The following is a 21,233-nucleotide window of genomic DNA, read 5'->3' as shown; positions in this document are numbered from 1 at the left end:
CAGCACCCCACAGCTAAACTATTAAGTGTATGGGTCAGGATTTGAACTAGAGTATCCCTTACTCCCAAGTTCATCAATTTGTCCATTACACTATGCTGCTGCAGCACTACAAAGGTAAAGAAGTTATGCCAGAATTTAGGGGATGGATTCTGAAAACAGGGAAGAGATTGAGGGATTAGAGATCATGTTGAGGGCAAAATAAAAGTACAGGCTTTGGGAAAGTAGAAGCATAGGTTCTGGTGGTGGTAGTAGGGGAGGATTTCAGAATTAGAGGGCTTCTAGGAGAAGCAGTATCAGTTGATGGTGAGTTCTAAGGTGTGACCAATCCTGTTATTAATGTCAGTATTGAGGATTCAGGGAATGGGATGGAACAAGCCATGTTCAGAGTAATTGAGGAAGGAGGGGAAAGTACCTTGGATCTGTGTATAACAGTGACAAGTGTGATATTTGATGGCATAAAGTTTATAGAAGTGGAGGTTGTTGAGTAGTGGCAGAGCAAAGATCTTCTGGACATAGCATAGGGGAGCAAGAAGTATGTTAGTTCCTGGCTTTGAGAGTCAGGCCCTTGAGAGAAAGAAAGCTGGAAGGAGTACAAATGATACATAAATACTGGCAGTTCCTCTGAACTGAGTTCTGTCTGAAGGGTTCTTCATTTGAACAGAATTCGCTAAGACTATTATACTTCAAAACTTCCTTATTTCTTAATTGCATTTTTTTTAAGCTCCAGGCTTTTTTAAGATACCTTATGGAAAGAGGACTTTTGACCTAAATTTGCAATAGAGTAAGATTTCAAACTCCTCCCAAAGCAGTTTTTCTTCAGTAGGACATGGATCTTATTAATTAATCCATCCAAATGAAAGAAAGTATTGCTATAGATTTGGGTTTTAGGTCCATATGTGCCATTAATTTGCATTGTGATGTTGGGCAAATCATAACCTGTGTAGGGTCTCAGTTTATTTCTGTAAAATGAGGACATTAAATTAGATGTTTTCTACGAAGTCTAAGATCATATGTAACTTACTCCCCAGTTGATTTTTAAAGTTCCTTATGACTTCTGTTGAGGCAGGTATAGAAAGAACACTGTATTTTGAATCAAAAGATCCCAGTTTAGGTATTGGTTTCGCCATCTATTATTTGTGTGACTTTGGACATATTTAATCTCTCTGAGACTCAATTTCTGTTCCTTTAAAATGGGAATAATTACTTACCTCAAAGGCTACGCTATTGGAAGGATCAAATAAAATTATAAATAAATCTTTGTGTGTGTGTTTATGTGTAGATACACCTATACACACACACACATAAACTTTTCACTGCTTCTAAAGAATTATATAAATGTCAGCTAGGTGTGGTGCCATTGCTCTAATAATGCCTCAATCAGTTATTTGATCACATCATAGAGGTGATTTTGGGCCCTGGATATATCTGGTGGTAGAACGCATAGTTTGGCAGGTCTTACCAAGCTGGAAAAGCTTCTAGTGTGGACTTTATGACAGACTGTAGATCTGTCATCTGAGGATCAGCTTAGCTAAATTCAGAGCAGCTCATCACTACTAGAAGGTAGGTCAATAGGTAATTCAATTTTCTTAGTCACAGAACCTATGAAAAACCCTCCATTAAGATGTGGAGGGATTGTGATCAGTACCTATAGCAAGATGCTGAATATGGATCCTAAATTTGAAAGCAAGATATTTTTTAAAAATGAAGTAAGGAAATCCAGGGAAGAAAGAGAATAAGATGCTATCTGGAAGCCTTTCCCCTTCTTTCCTGCGCCCGTTTCTTTCAGCTGCTGTATAGGTGAAGAAATTGCCATTTGCTTCATCCACATTTGTAGCTAAAAAAGTTCAGGGAGTCCGGGAAAGGGAAGGTTGTATGTCATCAGTCTTTAAAAACAGGAACTTTTGTTTATGTCTATTAGCACACTTTTAAAGATGGAGCTCACATTGCTTCTGGTAAAGTTTAAATATCTTTCTGATTTTATGCAAGAGGACTAAAGATCAAATATACTAAGAAAGGTATTTTCCTTGGCAAAATTTTTGGGTTTTATTTTTAAATTCCTTAGTACCTAGAAAACATGGCTCAAGGACTAAATTTTCAGAGACTTAATATGATCTGAATGTAGGTAGGTGGTTTTGCCACAGATGTAGACACAAAGGAGATGTTCTTTGCCAAATAATGACACATGCAGATGAAGACAGTGGGAGATATACTTCCTGTTCACTACAATGGTTTTAAGCAGTTTCTATTTAACTCTTTTGGTATACTATTTGTATTTACAGGAGGGTATCATAAAGGAGGGTCCTTCTAGCCTGTTCTTAAATCCAAAGTGAGTCTTAGCTGGAAGATTTCTTCAAATATTAAGTATATAGAAGACCTGCATTTGAAAACAGAATTATATATTCAGAACAGTATAGTTAAAGATATTACTGTTGGAATGGTGAACTGTGTCCAGAAAAGACACTCTTGTGGAGTGTAGTTAAATGTCATTAGCACTACAAAGAAACAGACAGATATTTGCTGTTTTTTGAAATTCAGTTTTCTCTCTCCCTTCCCACCAGAACCTCCATATTCCTTCCTTTGTGTAAGAATGGCATAGTTTTTAGTGACATTAACTTGGCTTGTTGTAACATAGTGGAAGAATTTTATTTCCTTCTAGTACTATGCTAGTACTTAAATAATTTTTAGACCATGGTCACTGGAAAAAAAGGTAAAAGTTATACTTAAGTAATTTCATTTGTTTTTTCTCTTTCTCATCCACTCGGCCTTCTAATTCTATTTTTCTTTCGCTAGATGTATATATAAAACAGTCTTCTCCTTGGATTATAGTGGTAGTACTCCTCTGTACCTAGATATAACTACTATGCAGTACTCCTTAGACTTCAGTAAAGAGTGGTCAAATTTGCCCAAGCTGCAGCAAAACTCCTGTGTGTTGCAGGAACCAGATTAAAATGTAATTGGGAAATGTTCAGCAAAATTTTTAAAAATACAGTACAGCATAGATAATGTTAATTTGTGGTTTTCTAAGTCAATATGTGGGCCACAGGGATTTGTTTCTATTTGAGTTTGACATCACTGCTTTAGAAGATTAATATATAGTATGGAAAATGTTAAGGGCTGTTTGTTAATGATAATTTGATGTGGTGGTTTTTTAAAAAATCATAGGTTTGCCAATAGGTCAGTAGAATTGGGAAAAAACAAGAACAACAACAAAAACCCAACAAAGGTTTTTTGCTTGTCTTAGGAGGCTAACAGAATGAATGATAGGGTCATGAGATCATAAAGTTTAGAACTAAAAGAGATGATAAAAGTCCTTGTTTTAAGTCCATCATTTTAGAGATGTGGAAACTGAGTCCCAGAGAGGTTTTCTGAGATTACACAAACAGTAAGCAGTAGATCTAGGGCTTCTGACTCCAAATTAAGTTCTCCTTCAGTTATATAGTGCACTACCTTCTTTAGATCATTCCTGGCCAGTTATTCATGAATATTATGACTTACTTCTCAGAATATCAGTTAGAAAGCCTCCTTTTAAACATCGATAATCTGAGGATTTAATCCGATATTTAGGGTTGATGGAGACCTACCATAGCTTGAGCTCAGTGGAAAGAGACTTAAAAGAATTCATTTCAACAAACATTTTTTCAGTTATTACCTATGTGTTAACCTCTGAGGATGCAAAGACAAAAGCAAGTCTAGTCTGGTGCCTTCAAGCTTACATTTTATTTGAGTAAGAGTCTTAACATTGAGGGTTTCCTCTGTATCATATGTATCAGAATTAGGTCATAAGTGGTAGAACAATTTTAAATATTTGTAAAATAGATCAACTAGTGTGTTGTTATCAATACAAATATTAAGAGGGCTCCCAAATATTAATTGAGTAATTTGTTCTTTGGAATTAGGGAAAGGTCTCAATTCAGGAAGCATTTGAAAAAAACATGGCACTAGCTATAGTAGTCACTTTGATTAGAAAATCTTCACCTTCAGAATCTGGTTGCATCATATTTCATAATCATCAGAATTGGAAGTATTTGCTGTTTAAGTCTAAGTCAGTTAAAAACAGGGACTCAGTAGTGAAACCACTCCCTGCCAGATACTAAGTAACTATTTTACCTGAACATTAGGAATCTTAAACATTTCTGATCTTTTTATCAGCTTCACATCTGCTTATTATTGGTTTGCCTAGCTTTCCCTCTGCCCCGCCCCGCCCCCCCCCCCCCCCCCCCCCCCCCCCCCCCCCCCCCCCGTTACAAAAAAACAAGCCTTAAAACAACTGTCTCATCTCCCAAACTGGATTGTGTGCATGCTTGTGTGTGTGTGTGTGTGTGTGTGTGTGTGTGTGTGTGTGTGTGTGTGGCAGTTCCCTCTGGAGTAGCCCATCTATTGCCAATCCATGCACCAGTCCATAGGGGTGTGTTGTTAATATAGTGCAGCTGCTGCCTTTCTCTGTAGAACATTGTCACCTTAGTGACACTCCTAAGGTTTGCCAGCTTAGACTCAGGAATCCTTACATCTATCTCAAGTTCAGGGTTTCCCATCTGACCACATTTTGCTCTGTTTGTATTTAATTAAGTTGGCATTAATCAAGGCCCAGGTGAGGAACAGTGAGGTAATATTTTGCTTGCATTGCTGTAACATACATCATCTGATTAACAATTTGGAGTGTTAAACAGATTTGGAAACAAACACAGTGTTAAGGATTCAAAAAGCAGAGAATTATAGTGACAACTGCAAGATACTTTCTTTTAACTTAAGTTTCTAAGTTTTTAAGTTAAAAGAACTCCTTGTATTTTTTTTTCTCAAACCACATGTGTTTGAGAAAGTAAGAATTTTTTGTGACCTGCTTGTAGTATCAATTGAAATGGACAAATCTAGGTTGGGAGGATGGGAGTGTGGATGGTGGGGGTGGTGTCACTGCTGTATTTTGTATCATCTTTTAGCTTGTGGAATGCCTCTTTTTCCCCACAGAGCTCAGTTTGTTACTGTATTAAGTATTTGTTGGGGGGCAATTATGAGATTATTATAAACTGCTGATTGTTCACAGAGCCCAAAACTTTATCAAAATTGACTTTCTTGAACTTCCTGATGAAGGAGCTGTATTGTAGAAAAGTGATCTTATTTATGAATGAAGCTGTCTGTGGATCCTAGTGCATTAGATCTTAAGGAGAATTATGTATTTTAATGTTGGCAAGCATGGGAAAAATTACTATCTTTCTGATAAGCCAGAACATGATTTGATTTGGCCTTGGCTTTGGGTACCTCCTTGAAATATTGTTGCTACAAACCATGTTGGATATTCTTTCCTGTCCCTTTATCCTCTTTCCCCTTCCAGAAAGGCTTTCAGAAGACCCTGTTCATACTATTAAAAATATCTTTCACTCAAAACTGTACTCAGAAAAGAAAACCCTTTTTTACAATAGGGGGGGAGGGGTGAAGGGTGAAGGACAGACATATTGGCTCTTGTCAATTATAGTTTAAACTTCCTTCTTTCTAGAGAGGCAATGTGGTATAGAGTACTAAAGTTAGAATCGGAGGATATGCTTTTGAATCCCAACTCTTACACATAGAACAATAATTCGTATTTTTAACAACGATGTGTGCAAGTAGATAGTGCACATATTTCCATTTGGCATGTGAGAACCCTGAGGCATAGCAAAGCTAAGTGATTTGTTTAGGGTCATTCAGCTTTTAGCTGAAATTTGAATTTAGGTCTCCTAACTCCAATAGTAGTGCTTTTTCTGCTATGTAGTATGCTGTACTCCCACCTCCTAGTTCAATGACCTTGAGCAAATCATTGAATTTCTCTGTTTCTCAATTATTTCCTCTATAAAATGTGCATAATACTTTAACTTTTAATCTACCTCATAGAATATTATAGGAAAAGCATAGCATAAAACTTAAAATGCTATAGAAGTGGAAATTGTCATTGTTGTTGGACCATACAGACAAAAATGTATGTAGGTTGCTTGCTTGGGATTAGTGTTGTGTTGAGTTTTTTTTTTCCTCTTTTCTTCCAAGATGCCATGTTGCTCACCCCAGGGCCGATTGAGAGGTAACTGGAGAGGGAGGGCAGGAATTCCCCAAGGTATTTGGAGGGTGGGCCTTAGGATTTCTTTTCTTAGGTTTCTCATCTTTGTTCTAAAAATCCTTATTTTAGTTGATTTTTACCCCCTAGCTCTGTATTTTCTTTAAATGGGGGAAGGGAGAGGTATTGCACTTATGGCACAGCATATCAGACTAGCAGGAAGCTCCTGAGAGTTTGGGGATCTATATTGAAGAGGGTGGCTAGGATAATGGAGGAGACCATGGAGACCATGTTCTGTGTAGATCAAGTGACTGATGATCTAGCTTGGATAAGAATGGGGGGGGGGGACGGAAAGAAGACTCTATAGCTATCTTCATGTAGTTGGAAAGGGTTGTCTAGGAGCAAGGGATTAGATTTTTTTTTTCCGAGGCCTGAAGACACAGCTAAGAGGCAGTGGATGGAAGCTGTAAATTTCAACAACCTCTCAACATTCAGAGTTATCTAAAAGTGGAATGGTTTGACCTGTACAGGCAGTGGGCTGGCTCCCTTTCACTAGAGATCTTCTAGTAGAGGTTGGTAATAACCTGATTGACATTGTAGAGGTCATTCGTTTTTATAGGATTAGATAAAACTTTGAGGACCCCTCCAAATCTTGAGATGCTATAATTTCTAATATGGATAAACTTCAAACCACAGAATTTGAGACCTGGAAGGTATTTTAGAAATAATCTAGTTCAACCTCCCCCTCACCCCAATTTTATAATGAAGAAACGGATGTGAAATGACATATATACCTAAGATCACAACAAATGGGAGAGGTGGAACTCCAGCTGAGGATGCTAGGGCAGAATTTGTCAAGCCTGGGGTTCTTTCCTTGATACTGCTCTATCTTAAACTTTCTTTTAGTAAGCTTTGTTTTCTGTGATTTCATCACAACTCAGGAATATCATAGAATATTAGATGTAGAAGGGACCCCAGAGGCCTTGCAAATAAAGTACTTATTAAGTATTATTATTATTGAAGTATTAAGCTCTTAGTGCCTTCCAGGCACTGCAGTTTATTGCAGAAAATTAATCTTATCTTTTGAAAAAGGTTTTATTTCTATATTGTGCACTTGTGCAAAAGAGTTGGATCTCACCAGTATGCTGGGGAAAGCTGGCTGCTTAGATAAGCCCTAGGAAAGTTGCCCTAGGCAATATAAGTTAAGTGACTTGGGGAGTGGGACAGAGGAGAGGTCACATACTATCCACTACTTCGAGTTGACTTGTTGTTTGTCCTTCCTGTGACATCAGGAAGGTGATGCCATGACTTGCAAGTGAATTGGATTTAAGTGAGACAGAGCTGTACAAAGTCACCAGCCTCACTTTCTCCTCCAGAGCCATCTGGGTCCAGTGGCCAGATATAGATCAGGACGACTGGAGATGGCCCCCTGTTGACTTTTATTTCAGTATTGTAAATGATAATTCTATTTCTTAGTAAGTAGGTTGTTCTTTTAAAAATGAAGAACTATATTCTGTAAATGTGAAATAGGTATTTCAGGATGCTTCAGTTTGCAGGAAAACCATTTATTAAGCAAATATTTATTAAACTACCTCTATATAGTGAGCTCTGGAGGTGGGATGGGGAGAGAGAGAAATAATTGACCTGGCCTTGCTCACATGTAGCTTACAATATTTTGCCCCATGGGAGCAGGGACCATATTTTATGTAAGCTTTGAATTCCCTGTGTCCATCTCAACACATCTAAGCTTATTAAATGTTTGCTGCTGCTATCAATATGTCTAAAAATGTATTCTAGTTCTGTGGAATTAGTTAAAACCGCAAGTAATAGTAACGTTGCCATCATTCATCAATGCTATTTCTCACACATTTGGGGCAGAGATTTTACTTTAAAACATTTCCCCTCAAAAACACAACAGCAACAAAAAAATAAAAGTACCGTGCAGCGTGGCGCCATAGCGTGAATTCTGGGTGCCCCCAATGAAGGGGATCTAAAGAGATCTCATAAAGTTCCTTCTCCATCTTGCTATGGGCTTTCTAATTCCTTGTGTCTTACCTACTGGTAATTTCTTTGAACTCACCTCTTGGAGTCGGGAGCGAGGATAGCTCCTTGGTATCCTGCAGAGACACGTTAAAGGGTGGGGGGGGATTGTGGGAGGTAGAGTGAGGTGGGGGTGGAAGAGCCGCCCACTGCTGGAAGCTGCTTGTCCTGACCGCATGCTCCTAGGCGCAGCGCTTTTCCTGGTCTGGCCTTGGTGTTTTGCCTTTAAGAGCTCCCCTGTGTTTTGGGGGTAGTAATGGACTGTGTGTGCTGACCCTGGTGCGCATGTTCAGGGTAGTGACGCCGCGGCTCCATGTGTAAGAAGCGCATTATTTGGCAACCCGAGGAGCGGCGGAGAAGAGGATTAGAGGGATCCCCGCCTGAGGGAAAGTTGGGGGTGGTAGTGGTGGCTGGGGGAAAGCCGAAGAACGTACCCGTTAAGAAAAAAAAAAGAATCCAAACCGCCCAAACCTGTCTTGAGGTGCATTTTAGTGTCTTCGTAGGGTAAGGTCCGAATTAAAACTTACAATTCTTTTTTGGGGGTGGTGGTGGTGAGAGGGGCGTGGTGGTGGGGTACAGTGAGTTGTGGGGGGGGGGAGAAGTGTAGAAGTTACTAGAGAAATGTATTGGAATTGATGTATTCTGCCCCCTCCCCCTCCCATGTAGGAAACTGAAAGTACCTATAATAAACCGGTTAACCGGGGCTATCTCTAGACTGAGAAAAGTCTTGAATTAAGCTTGCAACACAACAATATTAGTTGGGGATGGTGTTTTTTCTTTCTTTCTTCCTCTTCTGGAAAATAACTTGTTTCCAAGTTTTGCTGGGGTAGTAGGGGTGGGCGGAGGTAGGGTCGTAAAAAAAAAAAAAAGAATCAAGGAGTTAATTTCTGTGAGCTTCTTCCGCTTTACGTGAAGTCTCCCCCCCCCCCCCTCCCGCTTCCCCCCATGTTTAACAGCAGATTCACCCTGGAAGGGACGAAAGTTTTGGGGGAAATTGTATCTTGTGTAGGGTGGATGCAAACGGGAAAAGCAGGATGGGGAACAACTATTAATTGTTTCTGAAAGTTATTAAGGGCTTTTAATCTTTCCTGTTGCCTGCTTCCTCCTTTTCCTCCATCACACGCGTTTCACTCTTCCTCCTAGGCTAGGGAGGAGATAGTGCTTGAGTTGGATGTAGGGAAAAGCCGATAGTATTACGTTGAAAGGCGCGACTTTAAAATGGTCAAATTGAGCTCTGGCGCTTTGAAAAAGAGGTGCCCTTTAGGGGATCTTGTTTGGGAGTGTGGTGGCCGGTCTTGTTGGATACTTTTCAGGTCTCGTATTTTGGGGAATAGCCATTCTCTGCTTTCTCTCAGTTTGTGGGTGTGGAGCACAGCAGCAGGAGCCCAGGGTTTCTGGTGGCTTTACTCAGGGGTGGGGGTGGGGGTGGGGTTGGGGGTAATGGACATATTTGTGTGTGTGTCTCTTTTGGTTGAGCCCCAGTCGTGGCACTTAACCCGGCTGTGGCAGCCAGACCGAATCTCCTGTCAGAATAAGAGTCCCCCCTCAAAGACATTCGTCTATTTTCCTATATATTCTCTCTCTCTCTCTCTCTCTCTCTCTCTCTCTCTCTCCCCCTCCCCTCCCCCACTCTTTCTCACTCTTCCTCCTTCCCTCTTCCTCCCCCCTCCCCCTCTTTCTCTTTTTACCTCCTCTCCTTTTTTTTCTCTCTTCTCTTTTATCCTCCTTTCTCTCCCTTCTTCTCTTCCTTCTCCCTTTCTCTCCCTCCCTCTCTTCCACTCTCTTCCTTCTCCCCTTATCGCCCTCATTTCTCCCCCCGCTCCCTGCTGTGTCTCTCTCTTCCGTCTCTCCCTTCCCTTCTCTCCTTCCCCCTTCTCTCCCTCTCCCTTAAACTTCCTTACGTTTTCTATGCCAGTTTTCGGGGTTCTCCCCCTTCATTCTGATCTTCATTGATTTTTCCCTTTACCTGTAATGGGTCAGCAGCTGTGACTAGACCATTCTCACCCAGCAGCAGCTTGGCTTTTTAAGGGATTATTTTTGAGAATTTTGAGTTAGTCATTTCATCCCTTAAAGGAAGGGAAAGGACCTTAGTATTGACACTTTTGAAAATGCCGAGGTTTGGTAAATGGTTTTCTTTAAGTAATTTTTTGAGGTGTTATTTTACATTAGCACCATGGAAAGTTTTTCTGAAGGATTTTAGGAATCTTGGATTTTGTTAAAGCTTGTGGTCCAGTACAAAATAGGATAAGGACGATCTCTTATCCTATGAGCCAAATTTGGCCTTTTTAGATCAAAGTGTGAGTTACTTGAGGATTTTAGATTTTATTTTATTTTTTCCTCAGCTCCCTAAGGTCCCCCCACCTCCACCCCCCAGGATTTTATTTCCATTCCCTTGCTGAGTGCTGATTCATACAGTGACACCTTCTGGTAGTGATAGGCATGAGGAGACTGATATATCCTATATATGACTTTTGATCTTAGAATATCATAGCTGGAGGAGGAACCTTAAAACAGTATGAGAGCTTTTTTTTTTAATTCTCTCAGTTTAAAGATCAAGTAGATATGGAGAAGTGAAATGAATTGGCCAAGGATACATAGTGTCGGGGTCTGAAGTAGAACTGCTGTGACCAGTGGACTATTTATTAGAGCTTTTTAATTGCTGATTCTACAGTCTTCCAGACTAGTCTCTTTCCAGTCCAGAGGACTTTTTTTTTTTAGTTGTTACCTTTAAAAAACAAAACAAAACTTAGCTACAAAGCAATATATTTATTGTCACTTACCAATTGGGATCATTTGTAGGTTAAGAAGAGAACGAGTTGTTAGACTTTGTAACAGGTTTATTGAGAGATTGTAGAACATCCTTCAGAGATGCACGAAATTGAACAAACATAAATGAGCGCTTCCTATGTAGAGGCACCTTTTCTTCCAAAATCAAGGTTTTAGTTATTGTTTTGTCGCTGATTCACAAAGGGATAATATTGCTGTTGGTTTTTTTTTTTTTTTTTGTAATAAGCAGCATGTGATAATTGAAAATGCTGCTCGATTTATTATTGTTATTATTGGCTGACATAGTGTTTAAAGGCTTTCAGAATGCTTTTATATACGTTGTGATTTGCTCCTTTTAACATCCCTTTGAATACCTATAGGTATTATCTCCATTTTGCAGATTAAAAAACTGAATTTCAGAAAAGTTAAATGAATTGTCCATAGCTGGTGTTGGAGGTTTTTTGTCCTCAGATTTTCTGACTTCAAGTTTAGCACTATAATGAGGTGCTTGTATCCTCCCAAATTTATCTAGCACAAATATCTCCTATTTGTTGTATATCTACAGTACCTTCTTTCTTTTCTTTAAAGAAATATTTAACTTTTATTTCTGTCTTTGGTTTTATGTCATTTTTAAGTAGACCCTTAAGAGACCTTATTTTAATAGACCCTTCCCTTTCTACTTATGGAATAATCACTTGTTTAAAAAAAAAAGCCATTCAGTAAAGCTAACCAACACATAAACCAAGTCTAACAGTATTAGCAATGTTTCATATCCTTGGGCATCCAACTTTGCCAAAAAGGAAGGTACAACTTCTCATCTCTCTTCTGGAGCCAAATTTGGTCATTATAAGTACATAAAATTCAGTTTAGTATCTTTCAAAGATGTAGTGTGTACTGATGGACTAACTGTCCAGGTGCATATTATAATATGGGCAATAATCCATTCTTCACTTTGTTTTTCAAGTGTGGATGTCTAAGCCTGTTTCTTGAAAGACCCCGGGGTTTGATGTTCTCAGGCTGACTGCAGAAGAATCAAAACTGCGGGTGACCCAAAGGGCAATGGAAAGACAATTTGGTGGGTATAAGATTGCAGCATATTAGCAGGATGATTTTGCTAGAGAAATGTCATGAGACATCATAAAGAATATATGTGATCAGAAAATGAGGTAGCTGTGTTGCCTCTTGAGAGATCGAGATTGAATATATATGGATCTGCTTCACAGACATATGTGGAATTAAAACAAAATACTAAAAACCCAGACAGTAGCCTCTAATCTATTGGTAAGATCCTTTGTAGAAAGACTTAAACAAGAATATGATAGCCTGGGAAAACATGGATGGGTGGTGGCTCATGGGTTCACTAAAATATTAAAGTATGTTGCAAGGAATTACGCAAAAGATGGAAAATGATGGACATTCTGTTATAGGTGATATGGCTGGGATGGGATAATTTAAGGGAATAAGATGTACACAAAAGTGTAGTGTAGGATAGAGTGTGATTAAAGATCCAGACAAAATGATATAAAAACTTTTTTAAAGAAAGAGATCTCTTATAGCTATAATCATGAAAGCTTTATGGAGGTAGTGGCCCCTTAAGGCCGTGAAGGAAGTGAGGGAACTTGAATATGCCAAGTTATGAAATATGAGTATTTTAGGTATGGAAAATGGTTTGTCTAGATACTCATAGGAAAATCTAGTATAATAATAGTAATAGTAATACTTAAAATAGTAGATTTAGAGCTGGAATGAAATCACATTAATAACTGGTTGATCAGTTTGTTTGGAATATAGAACATGTGAAGAAGAAGAATAGTGTTGAAATAATGCTGGAAAGGTAGATAGAAAAGTGGAAGTTGAGAGCCTTCAGGGGCTTGCCTAAGGGAGATGGGACATCAACTAGGAAGCTACTGAAATGGTTAAGGAGAATAACAATTGAGAAAGAGCCATTGGATTTGGAAATTAGAACAGATTATTGGTGACTTTGGAGAGACTAGTTTCAGTGAAGAGATAGGTACGGATGCCGGATTGCAGAGGTTTGAATAAATGAGTGGTAGGTAAGGGGATACAGTGAATCAGTAGGAATGTACACCACTATTTTTAAAATTTAGATCATGAAGAGATATAGGCAGATAGCTTGAAGGGGATGAGAGGGATGAGGAGAGCATTTTTTTTAGAGGTGGAGGCAGGAAGACATGTCTTTGTAAATAGAAGGAATGGAAATAGGAGAGATGGGGAGAATGAAGATATCAAAGAATTAGAAGGAAGAAATGAGTAATGAAGCAAAATTCGTAAAGAGCTGGGAGGGGATGGGATCCAAGTGTATATAAAAGGAGGAGTTAACCTTGGCAAAGGTAGAGGACCCTCCTTGCTTTAAAGACCTAAGGGAGTTCAGGAAGAAAGTGGTTCACGACTTAGAGGTTTTAAGTGTGGGGGAGAGGAAGAGAGATTTCAGGGAGCTCATATCTCAGCAAAGTAGGTGAGATCATCAGCAGAAGGGAGGTGGAGCTGGGGAAAGAAGATAAGGTTAGAAAGGACTGAGCCTTAAAAATAGACTCTAAGCCCATCTCTTTGGGGAAAGCTTTGCTGCATTTCTGCCCAGAGGCAGGGGGATGTACTAAATGACAAGTAATGTTCCATTTCAGCCTTGTGAGTCTATAATTTTTATAATGGCACAAGATTACTCAACTGGCTCTTCATGAGATAATTTTTCAGAAAAGCAGTACTTGGGAACTTTATAATCTGTCTGTAGGCAGTGTGGTGTGGCATGTGATCTATAATAATAATAGCTAATATTTATATGGCTCTTTAAGATTTGCAAAGCACTTTTTTACATATGTTAACTCATTTGAGTTAACTCATTTTACAAGCAACCTCTGAGGTAGGTGGTATTATTATTACAATTTTATGGAGGAGACTAAGGCAGACAGAGGTTAAGCGACTTGCCAGGGTCACCACTAGTAAGTGTTTGATATGGAATGTGGACTTGGGTCTTCTTGGCTCTGTGTCTAGGACTCTATCCATTTCGACACCTAGTACATAGAATGCAGGACTTGGAGACAGAAAAGATATTGGTGGTAAGACTCACTGATTTCACTTAGTGAATTCAGTGGGATGCTTTCGTAGCTTTATACAACCGTGGAGCAGTCATTTATCCTGTCTGATCTTCCATTTTCTCCTCTACAAAATGGGATTAAGATCTGTAGCATCTTGATGGCCTGGAAAGAACTGAGAACTTGGAATTAGACGTAAGGACAAAGAAACAACAGTTGGCCTTGTAGCCAGAAAGAGAGTTGAAATGACATCAGAGAATAGTCAGATAAAGGAATTTTAGAGTTCATGAACATAAAGATGGAACACTTTTGGGTGATGGCAAGATCCTCTGTGTGTAGTTGAAGTGTGGTGGAAGAGGAGGTAAATGAGTAATTCAGGAACTGGGAAATTTGAGTATTTTAGAGATTATCAATATGTATAATAAAGCCCCTTGTATGAGGGTAAGAGATGGGAAGAGAAAGAGAGCCAGGTACTCAACTAATTGAGGAAAGATAGAAGCGTCCTAGAGGGCAGTAGATAACAGTGACCAGAATTTTGTTTGGTTGGTAGATCTAGATTGTGTGAATGAATCTCAAAGAGAAGATTTTAGTGAGTGATGGTAGTAGAGTAAGCTTGGGGAGCAAGGAGTATTCCACTTCCCCCACCATGACCAGGGCGTAGGAGTGAAGTATGATGGGTGCTGAAACAGGCTAGATAAGTTGTTTAATCAGGAGAGAGCCAGATCTCAGTGAATACAAGAAGATGGAGGCATCAAAAAAGGAAAAGGTGTAAAAATGAAAGCTAGTTTGTTACCTCTTGGAGCAAACATTACTCTGAAGGAGTGGAGAGCTTTAGAGTGAGACCCTGGTGGGGATAGGTTGAAGTGGATGGGAATAAGAGAGTAATCAATGGGAGACCCAGAACAGTATTTGAAAGTGGCAACCAGAGGTTCAGAATCATGGGAATTGGGGACGTATACTAGAGTAGTAGTATGTTAATCATTGAGGAGTGAGTTCAGATAGGTTATCATTGTTCAAAAGGGTTCAGCCTCAAAGTGGAGTTGTCCCACTGTATCAGGCAACTCTGTGTAGCTGGAAACATGGGAGTGGAGGTAAGGTGGAGTTGTATGAGGTCAGAGAGGGTTCCGGGAACACAATGGAATTGATGCTTAGGGAAGTTCTTTTGAGCATGTTCAGGTAAGACAACTGTTGTTCAATGGCCTTCCCAGGATCATAAAGCCAGTATGTGTCAGAGGCTACATTTGAACCCAGCTGTCCTGCTTCGAGGCCAGCTTTCTGTATACTATGCCTCTCTCATATATGTATGCATGTGTATATGTGTGTTTACATATGTTCATATATACATATGTTTATGTGTATTTGTTAAAGCAATAGAGAAAATAACAATGCAGATTAAATTTAAAAGTGTGGCTTGGGGGAAAAAACCCATAACATCATCTTTGTAAGGTGGTTGTGAGGCTCAAATGTGATGATGTATATAAAGTGCTTTGTAAATAAATCTTAGTGATATATCAAGAACAAATAGTTCTCCATTGTGAAAATTGCAATTATTGCCTTTCCTCCTCCCTGAAGTTGAAAGATTTGCTGCAATTTTACCAGTATACTATCCTCCACCTCTATACTCCACTCCCAAACCCAATAACAAATTCAGATAACATGAAAAAACTCAAACTGCTGATTGAACTGGAATTCCCTTTTATCTTGAAAGTGGAATGCACAAGTGAAGAATTCTTGAGTTACACATTCCTGATTTGTTCAGCTGGTTACTTATTCTATTCTGTCCCTTGTACTTATAAAAAGGGATCACAATGCCTTTAAAAAAAAGTCATAATTTATATTCGGTATCACTTAGCCAATCTTAAAATATTTATCATGATATAAGAAGCCTGAAAGAATTTTATCTCTATTATATACTAAAATGTTTTTTCACCTATTAAATATTGGTACTGGATTGAGAATCAGAAGGCTTTGATAAGGATTCTGGTTCCAGCACTAACTTGCATTGTGACCTTGATGGTAGTTTCCTTGTTTATAAAAGCATCTGCTCTATAACAGGCATAGTATATATTCCTTATTATATCCTGATGCTTTTGGACAATGTGCAGTGTTCACTGCAGCTCACATAAGTACACGATGAATGTTTGTTGAATGAGTAAGTCAAGGTGGTCCAGACTCTTCCAGAGCTAGCATTCTATTATATATATAAATATTGTGTGCCATTTGTTTAGTTAGGTTTTTAACTATCATTGTAATATTTATTAGAGTTGTTTCAGATTGATAACTCTTATGGTAATTAGGCCTTTAAAACAGTTGTCTCAATGCCCTTACCCAATTAATTGTTAGTGAATTCTCATTTAGAACTTCTTATTCTGTAGCAATGTCGTGGTCCTTGTTTGACTAAAGACATTACTCTCAGAAATTGAAGCTGTACATACTACTTGAGTCATTATAAAACTTCTTGCCTTTTATCTTGGAGTAAAATTCACTCAGCAGTATTTATTAAGCACTGTGCTGTGTTCTGGGGGTGATAGTGAGTATACACAAAAACAACAACTAAAAATACTATTAAGAAATTCATTCTGATTGAGAAAGGGGAAAAAACATTCACACAAATGAAAATTGTGATAAGTTCCTAAGAGAACTCCAAAATCTTTTTGGGCTGAGAATCAAGGCTTAGAGGGGTAGGAATCAGGAAAAGCTTGACTTCTTGGAGAGCTGACATTTGAACTGAACCTTGAAGGATTAGTAAGATCTTAACAGTTTTACAATGGATAAGGTGAGAAGGGCATTCTAGGAGTAGGGCAGCATATGAGAGAGAAACAGAATCAGTTCTGGGGATTGTGAGTAGGTAATTTGTCTTCAGCATACAGTGTAAGGTATGAAGGGCCTTGAACTATTTATTTGGTAGGGAGGGGGAAGCTGTTGGAGGTGTCTGAGCAATAGAGTAGTGGATTATTTTTGACAAAAAGTAAATTTTAGTCCCCCTTTTCACCCTAACTTCAGTTTAAAACCATCAACCAACATAGAAGTTTCATTCTAAAATTCACAAGCAAAGGCGATTGAAATTTTTTATTAAAATATTGCCTTTGACAAAGTTAAAGGTTGTACTTAATTCTATTTCAAGAAGCTGTTAAAAAAGAGGAAGAAGTTTGAATTAATTTGAATATTTGAAAGTACTCCATTTGAGCTTTATGCCTGACTTCCTTTTATAAAAGAGTGCCATTCTTGTGTCATCAGATGGAATATAGGCAAGGTTTTAATAAGCAAAAAAAAATTTTTTCTGTTGGAAAAACAATCCGGTATCATGTTTTTTCTCCTTGCTTCTGCTTGTAACAGTTAGGGGAGAAATATTGTGGAACAAGGAGCTAGTACCATATTTTTAGTATAATCAGCCTATATGCTCTTTTACTAATTCGCTATTTGTTGTAACAGGAAAGGGTGTCTTGAATTGTCTTAGGAGTAGGCTTAAGTACAGTCTTGTATTAATGTCTCTGTCAGCTGCCTAAATGCTTTCTCTTGTTTTATTTGTTAATCATATAATATTTAATCTATGATGAACTTAAAGGTAGAACAGCAATATATTCAGAGTAGCTAGATTAAAAATGATCCAGTGTGTACTGAAATGGTGGTATGGAAGAAGAAATATGATGCACTTTCTACAAAAATTATTGTTGGGCATTATATCACTGCTTTAGTGGACCCAATCCATAGTTCTCACCAGCTGTGGTGATAGAAGACTACTAAAAAGAAGGGTGGACTGGTTTCTTATAAATTTTTCAAACCATGTTTATATGACCTATTCCTTTTGAAGATGTAGGTTGGTGATTTCCCTACCTTACCACTTCATCCCTCTACTGTGGAAGAAATTAGAAATAACTAGAAAGAAATGTGGATTTCAGTACGTTTTTTTTTCCTAAGGTGCTTCCATTTTCAGGGTACTGTGCCTAAGGTGCTGGGGTAAAAAAAGAAAAAAATAATCTAGGTCCTCAGTAAGCCTATGTTCTACTGGAATTCATGAACCACATTAAACTCATTGCAGATGTGTGCAGTGGAAGAAAAATCCAGTTGTTGATTTAGCTATTATTTTACTGTCTATTATAAATATATCTAGCATGCCTATTTCTAGGCTCACATAGCTTACGTCACTTGCTCAGGGTCACATAACTTATGGGAAGACTGAATTAGAAGCTAGGTCTAGGACCTAGGCTTTCTAGGTCCTTGGGTGTGGTCTTTTGACTGAGTCCAAGTTTTACAGAACAAATCTTTTTATTAAGGCAGTTTGTTCTCTGAAGTTTGGACTCAGTCAAAGGGCCTTGAGGCCTTAGGTTCCCCACCCTTGGTCTAGGCTGATTCCTAAATCAGTGCTTTCTGTTACAAGGGAGGATGTCCAACATGGAGGTAGGAGGTAAGTCCCTTAATATCTTAGTGAGCTTCAGCTTCTTCATCCATAAAGTGGGGTGTTAAAATACTTGTCCTACCTACTTTACCCTCTTGACCTCTCCATGGACTAAACCACTCAGAACTCATCCAACCTGCTTTGACTGCTCACATGGCTTGGGTGAGATAGGAGTCACCAACTTGATTTCTTCCCAGTGAGATAGAGGGGCCATCAAACCTTAACATCTGCCCTGTATCCTAAGATCCTTCATCTTTACCATCTGCCTTGCCTCCAGGACCTGATGATGATGATGATGATGATAACGTTTATGTAGTTCTCAAAGTTTAAAAAGTACTTCACAAAAATTATCTCACAACAACGCTGGGAGGTAGATGTTGTTATCATCTTCATTCCTGCCCACCTCCATGCCCCTACCCTTTTCCCTATCATATAACCCAGGGCTTCTTAAACTTTTTTCCACTTGAGACCCCTTCAGCACCTCTTAAACTGTGTGTTGCGACCCCATATGGGGTCAGGACACCTTATGTGGCCTGAGGACCCCTGAGCCTCGATACCGTCCTGCATTTTTAAGGGCTTCTGGGACCTTTCTGTATCCTTTGTAGTTTATTTTATGTGTTGTTTCCCCAAATTAGATTGTGAAGTTTCTTGAGAGCAGAAACTAGCTTGATTTTTTTCTTTGTATCCCAGTGCTTAAAGGACTTAATAAATGCTTTTTCATTCATTCACTGGATGGCTGTGAGGAAAGAGCTTTGTGAACCTTAAAGAGATAGAACAATGTGATCTGCTAATTACTATGTGAATAGCAGCAGTTACAGTATTAAATTCAAAGAGCTTACAATCAAACCAAGACATTAACATACCTGAAATAGTGAAGTTGTGAAGTTTTATGATTTTGTGATTAAATGCCAAAGTGACTGTTTCCGTAATCAGGACATTTATCATCCTAAGGATGATAGAGGCCTAGAGATCCTGACCTCTATGTGAGAAAAAGGAAGATGAGAAGTCAGCAAATATCCTCAAGACAGCTTCATATACCCTTGGCTCTCAGACTGCCTACCCTCTATGGTTGCAGCAGGCATCTTTTGGAGAGTAGGCTATGTACCTAGAGTGAGTAGTGAATAAGAACAGCATCTCATTTTAACATTATGGGTGGGACAGAGTAAGTCACACAGAATGAACAAGCATGGGTGGGTTATAATTTGTATCCCAAGTATTCTATTTTTCTCTCCAAACTTCCCCGTTGTTGTCAAGGGTACTATCATCTTTCTAATCACCCAAGTTTTTGCAGCTTCTTTGACTCCTCATTTTCTCTCACCTACATCCACATAACCAGTCATTGTCAAATCTTGTTGATTCTGCTTCCACATCTTACAGAATAACAGTATGAGAGTTGGAAGCGTCCATCTAGCCTTTTTTTTTTTTATTTGGAGGGGGAAAGGCAGCACAATTGGGATTAAGTGACTTGCCCAAGGTCACTCAGCTAGCAAGTGTGTCAAGTGTCTGAGGCCAGATTTGAACTCAGGTCCTCCTGATTCCAGGGCTGGTCCTCTACTCACTGTGCCACCTAGCTGCCTCTCCATCTAGTCTTAACCTCTTCACCAAAATAATCTCTATTTTAACATACGGAAAAAGTAGTTATCCATGTGTCTCACATGTCTTCTATCTGTATTCACACAGGTAACCCCTAGGTGGTATGCCCTGGTTCAGGCTCTGATCATTTTTTACCTGGCCTGATTGATAATTTATTTTTTTGCTTCAAGTCTCTAGAATTCCGTTCTATCTTCCACACAGCTGCCAGAGTGATTTTTGCCGAGAATGGAGTGATTTTTGCAAAGAACAGTTTTCCACCATCGCGCTCACCTACTCATTGTCTCCTTTTTGACTCCAGCATCAAGTACTATTTCATCTTTATCTCATCCTTTTAAATTTGTTTTTTTGCCCAAACTTTGTAATGAACATAATCATTAGTGGTGGTGTTCAGTTGTTTCAGTCATGTCCAAATCTTTGTGACCCCATTTTTGGGGTTTTCTTTGCAGAGATACTGGGGTGGCTTGCTGCAGATGAGGAACTGAGACAAATAGGATTAAGAGACTTGCCCAGGGTTGTGCAGCTAGTAAGTGTCTGAGGGTCAGATTTGGACTCAGGAAGATGGGTTTTTCTGACTTCAGGCCTGGCACTCTATCCACTTTGCCACCTAGCTTCCCTTAGTGGAGTCATGTATGATCATTTATAAATAATACAGGGTGTTCTAAAACTTAGTGCAGTTTTAAGCTTCTAAAGCTTAAAATTGCATTAAGACTACACATTTTGAAGGTGCATGATTTTCAAAAAAACTTAGAAACCACTGTTAGAGACTGTCAGGGCTGGAGAGGTGGGGAGATCAATGTGGACTGAATATTTGGCGAAAGTGGAATTTGACATGCACTGTGAAAGACAAATAAGTGGAAAAGAGGAGGGCATTTTTCCAGGTGGAGAGTTCAAACCCAGCTTTATATAGTTATTAGTTGACCCTTGGCAAGTCACTTAGCTTCTGTTTGCCTCAGTTTCTTCATCTGGTTGTTGAGAGGATCAAATGAAATAATTGTAAAGTGATTAACACAGTGCCTGGCACATAGTAAGAACTATATACATATTAACTATTATTAAGGTGGAGGAGGTAGGAATGAGTATGTAGTGTTTCTTTGGGATAATGAGGAAATATGCCCTTCTGTGAAGACTTTAAGTGTATTTGTTTTGAGGAATATTGGGGGCAGATGGTATAAGGCAGTGTAATGGCAAGTAAAGTGGGACTTTTTGTCCTCTTTTGTTTTGGAGAGCTTCTCAACACTAAGACAATCAAGTGCCTTTGAGTCTTGCCTTTGATTGAATCAAGTCTTGGACCACCTGCTTGAGTCACAAGAAAGCCTAAGTCACGTGAGTTTGAGTCACGTGGTTGTGACGGCCTCTGACCCTGAAGAAA

The 21,233-nt window shown here is 38.9% G+C and overlaps 1 protein-coding gene across 3 annotated transcripts in view; it reads left to right on the top strand.

Annotated features, from left to right (window-relative positions):
• The window catches only part of GATAD2A (GATA zinc finger domain containing 2A), a 227,434-nt gene that overhangs the window by 13,555 nt on the left and 192,646 nt on the right, over positions 1 to 21,233 (top strand). The window contains exon 1 of one of the 3 annotated variants that reach the window (XM_036738797.1): positions 8,390 to 8,563. The exons of 1 other annotated variant lie outside the window; for it this stretch is intronic. The gene's annotated coding sequence lies outside the window, so the exon portion shown is untranslated. Of the gene's footprint in view, positions 1 to 8,389; positions 8,569 to 21,233 lie in introns of those variants that run through there. One more of the 3 variants, XM_036738807.1, reaches the window with a different exon arrangement.

This window comes from Trichosurus vulpecula, chromosome 1 (genome assembly GCF_011100635.1).
Source record: "Trichosurus vulpecula isolate mTriVul1 chromosome 1, mTriVul1.pri, whole genome shotgun sequence".
Lineage (NCBI taxonomy): Eukaryota > Metazoa > Chordata > Mammalia > Diprotodontia > Phalangeridae > Trichosurus > Trichosurus vulpecula.
This window is presented reverse-complemented; position numbering and strand designations above follow the sequence as displayed.